This window comes from Ictidomys tridecemlineatus, unplaced genomic scaffold (assembly GCF_052094955.1).
Source record: "Ictidomys tridecemlineatus isolate mIctTri1 unplaced genomic scaffold, mIctTri1.hap1 Scaffold_69, whole genome shotgun sequence".
NCBI classification, from domain to species: Eukaryota; Metazoa; Chordata; class Mammalia; order Rodentia; family Sciuridae; genus Ictidomys; species Ictidomys tridecemlineatus.
In genome coordinates, this window is record NW_027524892.1 from 371,275 (window position 1) to 386,695 (window position 15,421).

General features: G+C 47.2%; 1 long non-coding RNA gene across 1 annotated transcript; it reads left to right on the top strand.

The window, feature by feature from the left end:
- The first annotated feature begins 5,140 nt into the window (after window positions 1–5,140).
- Window positions 5,141–9,974, top strand: LOC144374429 (uncharacterized). The gene is made up of 3 exons (XR_013433828.1): window positions 5,141–5,720; window positions 6,952–7,140; window positions 7,538–9,974. It is a non-coding gene; the product is annotated as an uncharacterized LOC144374429 (long non-coding RNA).
- The last annotated feature ends 5,447 nt before the right edge of the window (window positions 9,975–15,421 follow it).

The following is a 15,421-nucleotide window of genomic DNA, read 5'->3' on the forward strand; positions in this document are numbered from 1 at the left end:
TGAGAGGTGACATTTTCTTGGGGGGTGGAGTGCCAACATTCACTAGTCTCTGCCTGGCACTTGGCTTATTTCCTGCTCATAACCTTCGTGAATGTCTGCATCCAGATCTTGGTGGGGATATGTCTCCTTGCTAGTGGATAAGGCCCAGGAGTGAGGTCTGGGGCCCCGTGGCACGTGTATTCCAAGCCTAGAAGACATAGCTGAGCTGTCCCTCCCACCCCCACCCGCCCACCTTCCCATACACCTGCTCCCATTTGGGCCCGTGTTCCTCTATGGCCTCCAACATGTGCCTCAGAGGCCAAGGTGCAGAGGACCACCCCCACCTTCTTTCTGACACAGTGCTCCACCCCGTCCCTCCTGCAGTTGCTCTCTGCCTCTTGACAGAGGGGTCATTTGTGTCCAGAGTCCGAGACACTTCCCTCACCTGTGGCTAGCGCTTTTGTTTCTTAATGGCGTCCTTTGAAGAAAGGCCAACTCAGCCCCCTTCTCTCCTCTATGACTCGTATTTTTCATGACTTATTTAAGAAACTTTGCCTAATCCAAGACCACAAAGGTTGGTTTTCTCCTATTTTCCCCCTAATATTTGTAGTTATAAAGTTTTGACCTCTGACTCGTTTGAATCATACCTGTGTGTAGTGTGAGGAAAGGGTCAAAGTTCTTTTTATCCACACAGATACCCACATATTTTAACACCATTTATTTAAAAAGCAATTCTTTTCTCTAAAAATAACCAAGGCACATTTTTCAAAATTCAGCTGAGCTCATAAGCTGATTCATTTCTGGACTCTTAATTCTGTTCTGCTGACCTGTGTGTCCGTCCTTCTGTAATACTTGCTGTCTCGAACATGCAGTATTTAGAGAAGACTTAAATCAGACAAACTCCTCAGGCTTTGGTCATTTAAAAAACTGAGTATCCTTGGTGTCTTGAATTTCCATATACATTTTAGGATGAGCTCATGAATTTCCACAAAATTCTACATGTATTTTCAAGGATATTGATTAAGTTTATAGGTCAGCCTGGAGAAGAGTTCCATCTTCATGATAATGAGTCTTCCAGTTGGTGGATTCAGGATCTTTCTCCACATATTTTGACACTGTGAAATTTCTTTGTTTATTAGTATCCAGGGCACATGTGCTTTACATAGTTTGTTAAATTTATTTCTTAGTACCTTATTTTTATATCATTGTAAATGGGTGTTTTGAATGGTTTTAAGATTAGCATTAAAAAGTAAAATGGATTTTGTGTGTTTCCATAATGTCCTGAAACCTTGTAAAATGCACGTAGTAATTATAGCTTATTTTGTAATTTCCTCAGGATTTCTGTGTAAACATTCATATCACCTATGAAAAAAAATATTTCATTTTCAGGCCCAAATTACTTTAGATTTTTCTTGTCATATTTGTATGATGACTTCCAGTGAAACTTTAGATAAAACAGTGAAAGGAGACATTTTGCCTTGCTCCTGACTATAAGCAGAAACCTGCAGGTGTTTTTTCCACTAAATACAGACTTAGCTGTGTTCACAGACTCCTTGCATCAATATGAAGGGTCTCCTACTCCTGTGCATGAAGAGCGCCACCTCGAATCTGGGCTTCCTGTGGTCCAGTGTTTCTCTGCATCTATTGAGAGGATCTGAATCTGATTACAGTAGTGAAGCTTCCCGTCAGTCTACCCTCGGGTGGTCACTGAACCTTGCCTTCCTGGATGCGCCCACCTCCTGTGTGTCTGGCACCCTTTTTATATGCGGTCTCCTTGGTTTGCACATACTTTGATAAGAATTTTCACAGCCGTGTTTTTTGAGAATACCAGTATTTACATTTCTTGGGATTTTTTCCCCTTTGGGGGGACTGAGAGAAAACTGAAGTCCTAGATGTGGGAGTGCTTTCCTTCTCTCGCTTCTTAGAGAGCCTTCACTAGTGGAAGCATCTGGGCCTAGAGGTGCTTACACGGGCAAGCGTGGGTCTAGTTTTAACTCTTATTTAAATGTCCATAGTAGACATAGGTGGCTGGGATTTCTCTGCCTCCTCCAGTCCATTTTATAATCCCTAGTTTTTGAAGAATTTGTCGACTTCATCTAAAGTATCAAAGTTGCAAACATGAATTTTTTCATATAATTTCTTTATTACCATTTTAAAAATGTCCACCAGGTCCGTATTGATTTCGAGCAAAGTCTAATGTGATTTCCTCTTTTAACCAGTCTGAAAATGGCTGATCTTTGCCAGTCCAAGTGACAGCAGTCCAAGTGTCACTGGGGGCTGGTAGTCCCACTGTGGCCATAGGGTGGTTGACATCAGGAGCACTTCTACTCGTCCCCTGCCCTCCCTCTTCATGGTCACCAGCGTCTTCATCTTCCTCTTCCTCTTCTTCACCCAACAGAGAAAAGCTGAACTCACAGAGCAATGACAGCAAACTTCAGGCCACATTTAACCATGAGGCCCAACCGCTGACATGGAGTGGTCATTGGAACTGTCTGGTTCTACTGTAAGTCTAGACTGTGGCTCTGTGATTTAAATGGGTCTCGTCCCTTTCGTGTCTCCTATTCAGTTGCTGTTTCTTTCGTGTCGAATGTCTTACTGTGTCTTTCTAATTTCTCTGTTGACTGTTTAGCTGATTTTCTTTGATGCTGTAGGTGATGTTTCACCTCCAGTTAATACTGACATTCACCCACAACCAAGTGAGAACTTCATGTCAGAGCGTCCTCATTTGTCCACTCCTTAGTGACTTATTGCCATATATATCATATCAATATACATCATAAACCTTAAAATGTACTTTATAAACTTTGTTTTAAGTTGTCATGGGTGTTTAATAAAGTCAAGAGAATCAAAGAAATACACAACATGTATTAAGCCACTACTGTGTTTCAAAATAAGGTCAAATCAATAAAGTCTGATTTCTACTGCATATTTACCAGTCCCTGTGTTCGTCACTTCTTTTGTGGATCTGAGGGTTCATCTTGAATCCTTCACTCTGAAGACCTCTCTGGATATTTTTATACTGCAGGTCTGCTGCAAGAATTCCATCAGCATTTGTTTATCCAAGATCCTTTTCTGTCTTTGTGTGTAAGAGACAGATTTGTGGGCTATATGATTTTTCTTTCAGTACTTTGAATATTTTATCCCACCCTCCATGCTTCCTACTCTTCTGGACGAAAACACCCATAAGTCACATTGTTCCTTTCAGAGCTGTCCTGACAGCTTTCAAGGTGTGCTCTCTGAGGTTTGTGTGGCAGGAGCGTAAGGCGTCCAGATGCATTTCTTCTTCTAGGGCACTTACTTAGAGTGTTATAAATTTGCAAATCGATGGAGAATTCCAGGCACTAGTGCTCTGATTCTTCTATGATTCCCCACTTGTAGGTGTGTTGGAAAGCCTCATCCTGTTCCCAAGACCTGAGAGTCTCTTCAGCTTTACTCCGTCTTTTCCTTGCTCCTAACTTTGGATTTTTATGGATCTGTCCTTTTTAAGTGGACTCCTTCGTCCATGTCCATGTGCTGACAGACCTATTCAGCTGATTTTTATTCCATGATGTGCTTTTCAGCTCTGGAATTTGTGGCTTTTTAATATAGTTATGTAGTTTTATACAGTTTTCATGTCTTCATTGGTTTATTATATCACTCACTAATCATGTATTTTTATTGAGTTATGGATCATCTTTGATTATTTGAATGTATGTGTGAGAGCTAATCTTCAGTTACTGACCACTAGCTCCAAGTCAAGGACTACAGGAAAAACCTGGTTTTGGGTGGCCTTTCCTCTCTGCGCCCAGGGTTAATCATTCTTGGTTGCAATGGGACACTGTAGATGACACATATGGCAACTTTGGATTTTGTGTTCTTCTGAGGGCTGTCTGCCCTGTCTTGCTAGAGCACTAATATGCCTGCACCAGAGTGGAATGTGGTCATCCATGGCCTGCTGGGTTCCTGAGTACTCAGGTTGTCAGCCAGGGGTTTAGTCAGAGGCCATGCTGTGGCTTCTGAAACCGCTCGCCCTCTGCCCTCAGGCCAGCTGTCTCCAGTCCAGGGAGCCTGCAGGGCACCCAGGCTCTCCAGGGTCTTGCACACCAACGCGTGCAGCAGAGGAGGTGTGGAGAGCTCTCACTTAGTCCCTCTCCAGCGGCCAGTCCTGCCCAGTTTCTCTCCCCATGTCCTTCTGTCTTGCCACCCTAACCAAATGCACTACCCCTACTATTTAAATTTTCAAGATTTTTTAAAAGAATAACAACTATTTTCTTTCAGGTGACTTCAGATTATTCTTTCACAAACATCTTATATATAAATTGACTAATACTATGCAGTGAAAATGGGTTCCACAGGGCATCTAAGTACATTTAAGAATACTAATGCATTTTTCTCCATGTGGCACTAGTATGAGTTTCTGAAAGTGTTAGAAGAGCTTTAGACACACTGTGAGGGACGAGCAGCCAGCTTTTGGGATGGCCTTTTTATCCCTTTGTTTCCACCTTTTCTGACTTTCTCTCTGATAATGTGAAGAGATGGTCCACTCACCTCATGGGATGGTTAGTGCAGACTCCTCGGCCTGGTCACACTGACCTCTGTCCTCACATCTTCGGGTAAACTCAACAGGTTCCTGGGGATTTTCATCTGTGTTGGAATCTGCCAACGGGGGCCCCGAGTTCAAGGGATCATTAGGAACTGTGTTCCTAGGCATCTGCTTTTCTTATTCCTCAACACATTTTATTTAAGGAAATGAAGAACTGTAGCTCCTAGGGCATGCGTTGCACCCTTACCTAGGAAGCAGGCCCGGAGAAGCAGGCCCCATGGAGGACAGAGCTGGGAGGCCGGTGAGGGAGCCAGGGTGCAGCCGAGAGGGCCCTCCGCAGGAGAGGGACGTGGCTTCGCAAAGTGGCAGACCGCAGAGCCGGGGTGAGCACCCTTGTCCCACCTACGTGGACAGCGAGGCCGCAGGCCAGGAGGAGCGGCTCAGGGCTCCAGGCCAAGGCAGTGTGGACCGTGAGCAGCTCTCCTTCACCTTCAGCAGCTTGATTCATGTTTCAGAGAGAAGCTCAGGAAAACTTGTGAGTAGCAGTTGAACTAGGAAACACTGGTCCAATGACCTCTGGCTCAGATCTTCTCTCTGCAGAGCTTCCTGGGAGCATGCCTTCTCTCAGTTCCGTGGACTGACTACATGTGACATTCACCCAGATCTCCTGGAACGGAAGTCCAGGATTGCCCCCCAGGGAGAGAGGGTGCTGGAGGGTGCTAGAGGCTCCCAGAGGACGGAAGGGCCCATGCCTGGGTGGGGCCTGGGAGCCAGGTGGGAAAGCAGGCAGGGCCTCAGGGCCACCAGGTGAGTGTGTCTTCTCCAATGGGTGGATATTTGCACTGGTTGGAGGCAGAGGCACCTGGGAGGCAGAGGCTGCGGGAGGTTAAGAGGAGGCAGTGGGTATCCCTGGGCTCTGCCTGACCGTGAGGCCATCCCTTCCTACCAGGCACACATGAGCAGTGTTTCCCACAGGACGGCTGCTGGAGGGTTAGAGTGCTGCTTCCTAAATATCACTTGTGCCAAGAAGGTTGCTGCGTCTGTGCTAATTTGGACTTCCTTTCAGATTGGAAATTTCTTGGAAGAAATCAAATTTGGGAAGTGAGTTGGTTATAAATGGAGTAAGAAACCAAACATCAGCTGTGGGTCATGAAATGGTACTCCTTTATTACTGCACGGAAAGAATCTAGCATTTCTAGAATTTCCAGAATTAGACCTGGCAAGTGTCCTGAATTCATGGCTATAATTTTGAAATGTATGCCTGGATCAAACCCTTTTCAGGTTTAGCTCAGTTGTCCTGACACAGTACCTGGTTGTCTGTAGAATTAAGCCCTGAAGGTCTTGACCACACATTCCTAAAACCAAACACCCCAAACCTCAGAACTTGAAATAAATCTTTATTCCCTTTTGTGCTCAAAAGGGGAGAAAGCTGAATTCTGTGCTCAGGCCTTCTGTAAATATTTACTGAGCACTTATTCTATTTGTAAATACTTACCAAGCACTTACGACATCTACAAAGACTCACTGAGTACTTACTACATCTATAAGTACTTACTGAGCACTTACTACATTCAAGTCCTGGCTAAACCACTGTGAGAAACAAAGGTGGCCCTGTGGTTCTACAACTGAGGAGGACCTGAATTCAGTCAGCTACCTGGAAATCTGATTGCTTCTTAGACATTCAGTGTCCTATAAATCACTGCTAGGAAGGACAGCACCAATCCTACCCAGGTAGCATCCACACAGATGATGTAGTTTTTAAAAATCTACCCGTGGTCTGCACAGGATTTGCCAGGACTGAGCCAGACTTGGCACAAGTGGGAGCAACAGCGTATGGTGCGGGTCCCTCCTTCACCTCTGGATCTCCTTCCTTTTGGCCCTTCCCTTTCCTCTCTAAAGCCCAGGTCCGCTTCCCTCTGCAGGCCCCACCCCAGGGCTCCTGCTACTTGGCCGATTTGGAAGGCAAAGCTCTTGCCAACCCCTTCACTGTGCTTCTGTGCCCTACACTCTTGCTAAGCAAGGCCTGAGCTGGGTCACTTAAGCATCTAAAATTTAAGCCCCCTTCTGGGGCCAGAAAGGTGTCCTTTGTTCAGCAGGATTTCGTCTTTGTCCTGCGCAGTGCACATTCACTGAGCAAGTAGAACACAAGTGATCACAGCCCATGCCCTCGAGGCAACGCACAGGCCAGTGGCCTGCTCCCAGGTGCCCGCCACCAGCAGGAGCTTTGACAATGGCTTGTCACCTCCACAAGGAGGGTAGCATTTAAACCCACCTATTTTTTCCATTATGTGAAGTCATTTAAGGAGGCTTATTTCTTTTTAATAGCAAAAAGAGACAAATGAATATTTATCCTTTTAAGCATCTTTTGAAAATCAAAATTACTCTTTAATCCCAATTGTGGTTATTAACCAATTATTTCTTTCACATCTCACTTAAATAATTTATTGCAGAACACACTCAAGGACAATTCTCAGACCCAAGCACTGCTTCAAGTTCACATAATCACAGCAGCCTTGGAACAGCATGCATTCCCAGCCCGAGGGCTCCCGCAAGGCTGCATGGCTTCGCAGGGGCAGCTGCCTACCTGCCCATGGAGGGGACAAGAACCCAGCAGCAAGCCAGGCTGCACCGTGCCAAGTGTAAGTGCCACATGGTAGGAGCACTCGCAAAACCATCCGTGGGCCTGAGCCAGAGTGTTTGCTCCTGCGCAGGTCTGTGGGCTGGGCTGGTAGCGCTGTGCAGAGGGCGCAGGTCGCAGGGTAAAGAGGTGGACAAGCAGAAGCCGAAGGCTCTGAACTACAGTTGGGTACTGGCTCCCGACCAGGTTCTGTGGTGGGCAGGCAGCAGAGACCACTTCTGTGGTTGCCCTCCTTTTCTTGACACATGATCAGAGTAAGATATCCATAGATACTACGGCCACTGTGAACCAAGACCATGGATCTCTTGGTATGTCGGAGAGAGGAATTTGCATATTCCTGAAACCCTTAGAATCACTATTTTGTTTGTTTGTTGTTGTTGTTGTTGTTGTTTTTAAAGGAGAGAGAGATTGAGGAGGAAAGGTTTTGGAGGAAGCTGATAAGACCCAGCCTGCCCTCACTGGCCTGTGGATCTGTGGCCTGGAAGCAGGGCGCCCACCCCTGGCAGGCTCCAAAGACAGAGGACAGCCTGGGCCACCCATCCACCTCCTGCAGGCCATTCCCCTTCCCTGGATGGGGCCCTCGAGGGGCCGGCGGCAGGCGCAGGGAAAGGAAGCCTGCTCTTGTGCCAGGCAACCCAGCGGGCTCACAGCTCCTGGGGAAGTGGGAGGAGGCACATGGGATCTAGAGTGCAGGATTGCCTGGCCCCACAGGGTCCTCTTTTTCAAAGTGTGTTGCTGCCCTTCCTCTGCAGTGGACCTGCACCATGGGCCTGAGAGGACCCAGGAGAAGTCCACGGTGGGCATTTCATGCTGAAAGACACTGTTGATAGATGACTTCACATGAAAACACTTCTCAACACAAAAATGCCAAAATTTATTGAGACCTTGAAGGTAGAGTGTAAAAAAAAAGTTTTATGAATGTGTAAATTTTATATTGAAGACTTTCTGGGAGTCAGAATTAATACAGCAGAGCTGCCTGATGAATGTGAGCAAGATTATCAAGCAGGTCAAGAATTCTGAACTCCAGTAAGGCATAAAAATCACATTTACAAAATAAAGGTTTGGAAGAATCATTACGTGATCAAGGTATGTGGTTTTATATGAAGAGACATAGTTTGGAAGACTTCTTTTTGAAGAAGGGCATCCTTGAGCTATAGAATGAAGTCACAGGTGTCCAGCACACATACAGTGGACTTTCATGAGCAGAACACGCCTGCCTTTCCCGGAATTCTCTTCTAGCCCCTTGGGCCCACCGCTGCTGCCTGCTCCAGCGGCAGCCACTGCTCTGACCATGATGCCACCTTGGTTTTTCCTCTTGGAATTCTCACAGTAGAGTCTTGTAGGAGGCAGTCGCTGGGCCTGGCTCTTCATCCTAAGATCTGTCACATTGCTGCAAGAAGTCACAGCTCAGTGGTCCTTGCTGCCTTAGAGCTTCACGTGTAACACTGGCTCAACCACGAGTCCCTGCATGGTCTGCAGCTCCCAGCTGCTGAGATATTGCTGTTCAATATTCAGTCCACCAATTCTCTGTTTTCCAGAGTGTTACCATTTACAAGATGATGGGCGTCGCCATTCCACAACCCCCGGAGCTGACAGTGAATCTCTGTTGCATGTTATCTTTTCAGATGGGGAATTCAGTTTCCCTCTGAAATCTGATGTGCATGTTCGTGATGGTAAAGTCTGGTGCCTTTCACTGTGATCATTGGCCATCTTGGCCTGTGTTTTTTCCCAATGATGTTGTTATTTTTTTTTTTAATTTGGTCAGATGTGTTACATTTTCGGGTGTGAATCTTTTGTTGGATGGGCATGTGGCAAGTATTTTTTCCCTTGCTCTGGGGCTTATCCTTTGGCTCTTTCAATAGTGTCTTTTGATAATCACAAGTACTTAACCTTATTGTGTCCAAATTCTTCAATTTTTTTCTCCTTTTTAAGAAATCTCTGCTTACTCCAATCATAAAGATGGTCTATTGTTTCTTCTAAAAACTTTGGCTTTATTTTTCACATTGAGATCTGCAGTGCACCTGCACTTACCTGTGAATTGATAGGGATAATCGGCTTTCCCTGTGGACGGCACATGGCCCCAGACCCTCGCCCTGTGCTGTGCATATGGGGAGCAGACTGGCCCCACACAGATCCCACCTGGGGACACACTGGTGTTGGTAGCCTTCAGGGATGTGGATGTTTTCAGTGTCAGGTCTTGCACACTTGCGTTTGATTTATTTTTGTATGTTTTATACGTGTAGTTATAAATTTTTCCCACTATGCATTTTTTATTATATGAGAATTTGATTGATTTGTGCAGACAGTAACCTTGCTAACTTGACTTTTAATTCTAGTAGTTTGCAGAAACTTCTGAACTTTCTAAACTCATAATCATGTCATCTGCAGAGTAATTTAGTTTTAAGACAATAAATACATCAGCCGGATTCTAGGCAAAGAGTGCTGAAAAGTGTGAGATGGAAAGAGTTCACTCTTATCCCTCTACCTGTGTTTCTTTTATAAACTCTTCTTCATTCGGGAAATACAGAGAGCACACAGACACACATGCGCTAAAATCTGCAGGTGTGCCTGGAGTGGAAGAGGACACAGAGTAAAGCTGAAGAGGGGACTTGGGCATTTCTGTTGGCAACTTCTGTGAGCTGTTTGATTGGCAATGCAGTGAGATGCCACAGGGGAGATGAAGGGGCTCCTGTGCCTGAGACGGCATGTGGTCCACTTTGCATCTGAATTCCTTCCTATTGTCATGAAAAATGTGTATTCAAGAGATTGATCTGCATGAGAATATTATGGCTCTCCTTTCTCAAAGAGGAAATAAAATCATAAACTTTATAGCCATTCTTTTTTTCTGATTATCGTTACTTTTAATTAAAACATCTTTGGGTTTTTTTCCTGATAAGGTGATATGAAAAAAACCTAGGACTAAGGCCCGGGGCTGGTAGCACTTTTCTCAGATATTGACCTTAGGCTCTTGCATCTGGAGCCTGGAATTGCTTGGGGCCACAGGCACAGTGAGCTGGAGATGCAAGTGGACCAGGGAACACCATGTCCAAGTGCACGTGGACTCGGCTTCTCTCAGGAGATGGAGTGTGCCGCTCGGCCCAGCACTTCAACACAGAGTGCTCGGTGCTGAGACTCCGAGCAGTGGATCAGGGCCCAATCCTGGGCTGGCAGCTCGGCAGACAACTTGGAGGGCCACTTGCCCCACACTGTTCTCCTGGAGCCTGGTGGCTTTCTCCATGAAAAGTTGATAGAAAAGGAAAGGAGAGGAGGGTAAGGGATGCTGGAGGCACTACAGGAGGACGGCGAGGAAAGGGCAGACATTAAACTTGTTGTTAAGTAAGAAATAGGACCAGAGCAGCTCAATGAAGAGCACTTTCCTGGCACACACAGCCCGGTCCAACCCCAGCCCTGCAGGTGCACACATGCACACACGTGCACACAGAGAGATGGGCACACATGCACACATACACATGCTCAGGTGCACAGAGACATGCATACACATGCACAGGCACAGGTGTACACAGACACACACGCATTCACAGGTGCACACAGAAAGATGCGTACACATGTGTATGTGCACACATACATGTACATGTACACGTACACACACATGCACACAGACACATTCACACACACATGCACTTACACATGCACAGGTGCACATAGAAATGCACACACATGCACATGCATACACGTACACGCACATGTACACAGAGAGACATGCACACATGCACACACATATGCATGCACACATGTACATGCATGTGCACACAGAGACATTCACACACATATGCACATATACATGCACAGGTGCACATAGAGGTGCACACCCATGCACATGCACACACGTACACGCATATGCACACAGAGAGACATGCACACACATGCACACAGGCATGTGTGTACATACATACAGGCATGCATACTCATGAACACATGTGCTCACACAAGCACACATATGTACACACCTGCACAAGGAGGCAAAAAGAGCCATAATTCCTTCAAAAGACTAAAGAGCATTCATCTCTCTCCTGATTTGCCGAAGGGAACCATAATTTGGACAAACATGAACAGAAATCCTAGAAAGAAGTTGACTCTGCCCGGCACATAAGGCCCCCCAGGCTACCCCACCTGCCTGGTGAGTTCCTGTTATTGTTTTCTTCTGTTTCATCTTATTGGTTGTTTGTTTGTTTATTTGTTTTTTGGCATTTTCCAGAAGATGCCTCTGTAGGACTGTCAAACAATTAATTATAGTGTAGAAAAATGTAAAATGTCATTTCTATGTCCTTAAAAATAACTGGACATATAAGGAATAAGAGAAAAGTCTCGACTTCAAATAGAAGTGGGAAAAAGACCCTTTATTGCATGAGAGCAGTGAGTGATGGCCATTTTCTCTGCAGCAGGCTTGTGGGGCTGCTCTCTGGGGTTCATCTCATCTGGTTAGACATCAAGAGGGACCAACAAGCATGGCCTTTGAGGGTTGCAAGAAAAAGCTTAGGGCAGATCCTGGAGGGCAGTCTCAGAGTGGGGGTTCACTCAGGACAGGGAGCATGGTTAGTAGTCCTGGAGGGATGGCCAGGGTGCATAGCACAGCCTGGTGACTGGCACCTTGGGAAGGGACATGTGACACTTAGTCCTCACAGAGCTGCGGTGGGCAGTCTTAGAGGGAAGAACGTGGAGGTGCAGGGAGCAGAAATGTCATCCCAGGAATCCTATGGGCAGGGACAGCATCAGGGACCTCCACGCCAGGACACCTGGCCCCGGTGAGTCAGGGAGAGGGGAGGACGTCCCTCTCCACCCCAGAAATGCCCCAGCCACTGGGGCCACTTTCCTGCTTCTCCAGGGTTTCTTCTGGCCTGATTCATAGTCAGCTGGTTTGTCCAAGCCATCCCTGAGAAAATCGCATGCATTTCCCCATCAGAGACCAAATCGCCCTGAAGGCCTCCATGATTAAAGCTTCTGTCACTTTGGGTACATTGTCTTAAAATTTGGTGAATCCTGTCTATTTTTACTCCCCAAATTGTGAACACACACCCAGGTACCCACTCATGCCCACCCCACCCCCCGGTGCGCTGTGCTAGGTCCAGAGACCCTGGAAGACCTGTGGGGTTGAGGGTCTCGGTCACAGCCAAGGGTTTTATATGTTGCCTGTAATTCAGGGCACGGCGACTGTGGGCCCAAGCACTGCCCACTCTACTGGTGGCTGATGCCCAAGTGAAGGACCCACAATGCACTCCACCAGGTGTGACCACACATGACTTCTGGGTTGACATTCGAATTTGTTCTTCCCTGGTGTGGTCAAAATGCTTGTTTTTACTTCATAAATAAGTAAAAAAACAACAACGACAAAAACATTGCATTTCAAAAGCCTTTGCATTTTGCCCTGTGACATCACACCCTCACCCACCGTTGACTTCTCCATGCTAGGCTTTGGATCCTGTCCCTACAGCATGCCATTGGGAGGTGCCAGCCTTTGGTCCTGGGGCCTGCCTCTGAAGGGACACAGACCCCAGACCCTTCTCACTCTCTTGCTTCCTCACCAGGAGGGTGTGGCTCTCTGCCACCTGCTGCAGCCTTGGTGTGTCATGCCGCCCGGGCCTCGAGGCCAGTGGCCACCTGATAACAGACTGGACCCACCACAGTTTTCCTCATAGGCCGATGTGGCGGGTGCTTATTGTGGTTCCAGCACAGTGAAAGTGACCATGGGGCAGTGAAGAGTGCTGGACAGCCTGACCCATGCATCTGCTGAGCGGGGGCAGGTCCCCTCCCTGTGCAGAGATGCTCCTGGAGAAAGTGGCCTATGACACCCCTTGGACACGGGGTCCAGCCTTCCATGGGAGCTCAAACTGAGAAGGTGGTGCAGAGAGCCGATCACAGGGTTCAGTACATGCCAAGTCTGAGCAGGTGCAGATCAAGACTGGAGATCTTTCTTAAGAGAAGGGAGTTCAGAAAGAAAAGGCTGACCAGGAACAGCCTTCCCTGAGCATAGCAGAGCCCTGTCTGTGCTCGGGTGGTGAGGTTTCTTCGTATGCACCCGATTCCTGTCCAACAATGCAGTGCTGTGGCTCAGAACGATTGACCCTGCATGTGCAGAGCCATCGCATCACCACCTAGTGCACATCTTGTCTTCCTGTTGGGTGCAATCCTGCAGGATGTACATGCCCTACAACTTGGTGATCCAGATACATGACTGGGCATTAGGCTCATGAGGAGCTACGACGTTGACTTTGACACTGAACCTTCCTACCATGACACTGATGAGTCACTGTTAAGTGGTTAATGTCAACAAATGTTCCCATCACTTCTGAATTCTTGCCAAGCCTAGAAGTTTCCTGGGGACTAATGTTCAACAACACCAATTTCCAAGAATTTCTTCAAGTTTTAGAAGGACTCCTGGTACTTACTGAATCTGTGAAACCAAATGACTTCATTTGTGTACTTTTTCTTTGGGTTTCAGATGTGAGGAAATAACACAAAAGCAACAATTGTGACTGAGGTGGGTGTGAGGGTCCTGGACAGGAGACAGGCACAGACAGGAGCCCAGAGGGACTGCATTTACTGATATTTCATCACTCAGCAAATGCCCTGAGCCAGCTCCACCATAAGGCACCAGAGAATAGAAATTCTGGGAACTGCAGGACCCACCTAGTGTCCTTCCCTCCCCAAACCATTTCAACAAAGAGCTGGCTCTGGGGGAGGAGTCTCTGGCTTTTTCACTAAGTGAAGTTGGGCAGGGACATCCCCTGTACCTTCGCAACCTCTAGAGAGGCATTCAGACCACAATTGACATTTCACCTCCCTGAGGGACAGCCCATGTGGCCTGGGGATGTTGCTCTGGGTGGCTGACTTTGAAGAACACACAGGGACATTGTTTCAGGAGGTGGATGGGTTCTGTACCCTGTCAGGAGGTGGCTGCATGTACACACAGGAAAATCCACCACCTAGATTCGCAGGTTCATTTTCCACCACAGGTCAATGGTGTCTCAGGGAAGTGGTCGAATGGCTGCAGGTAGATGTCGCAGGTTTCCTGTGGTGTGTGCAGCCAGAGACTGTCTGTGGCCCAGTCTGGGAGACTGGTCCCATAGTCACGCTTAGCAGTGACCGCTTGGGGTTAATTACATTCATACACACGAGTTAATGGTTTACAGCAATGTTCATCTTCCCATGAATTATTTATATAGGAATTTTATTAACTTCATTTGTCCATTATTTTATTCATTATATGAAAGTTTACTGTGGCCCAGATAATGCAGCAATCACTGTGGAGGCAAAAGTGGCTCAGACCTGGGCCCTGTCCTTGAAGCACTTTGCAGTCAGTAGGCAGATAAGGACAGGCATTGTGCAGTTGCCCTCTCTGTGGTCCAGCAGGCACCAGAGGAGGGGTCAGAGAGGGTCATTCTAAGGCACCTGCAGAGGAGATGATACTTATGTGAGGTGTGGAGTAACAGAATTTTAATGACAGATGCAGAGGTCAGGCAAGTGGGTGAATAATGCGAGATGATAATGAGACAAGGTTATGTGTGTGCATGTCTCTGTGTGTGAACACAGAAGCACACACACGTGAATGTGCACATGAACACACATCCACGTCCTCAAGAGTGTGGCATGTTTGCAAGCACCAGTGAGTACACTGGCAGAGATGTCCCCACTAGGTCCTGAGGTCAGGTTCCTGGCTGGCCTGGTCAGCAGCAGGGCCTGGCTGTGCTGGGGTGGAGAGGAGAATGGGGCTGTGGGCTGAGTGGTGGTAATATCCTGAGTGGTGGGAATATTCTGAGTGGCAGGAGCTGGAGCATGGTACATGACCGCCCTGAGCCCTGGCCTTTGGGGCCAGGAGGGGTAATGGGGCCCAGGACCCTTGGTGCTGCACTCTGACCTGAGCCTCTCATCATTTCCCCAGAAGGCAGAGAGGAGAGGTCTACTTTTCCCCTAGGGTGTGTGGGGCTGCATCTGGCTCCCAGGATGCTATTCTGGGGGGCAGGTCTTCAGGCTGGATCAGAGATGTGGGTTTTCAGGTTTTGATGATAAAAGGTATTCCTTAGTAATCCAGTGCTTCTCGGCATCAAGCTCCTGCACAGGTATTGTCTCTAGTTTTCAAAAACGGCTTGTGAGATTGACTTAAAATTTTAATGATACAGTGGAAGAAATGTAGGCACAGAGATCTTTCTTTGCCCAGAGTGACCAAGTGACAAGGGCTTGCCTAGGAACACAGCCCTTGTCACACTGCTACGTTTCCAAACTCAAATCCCAGGCTTCTCAAGACCCTCTTGCGTGAGTTGGCCTGT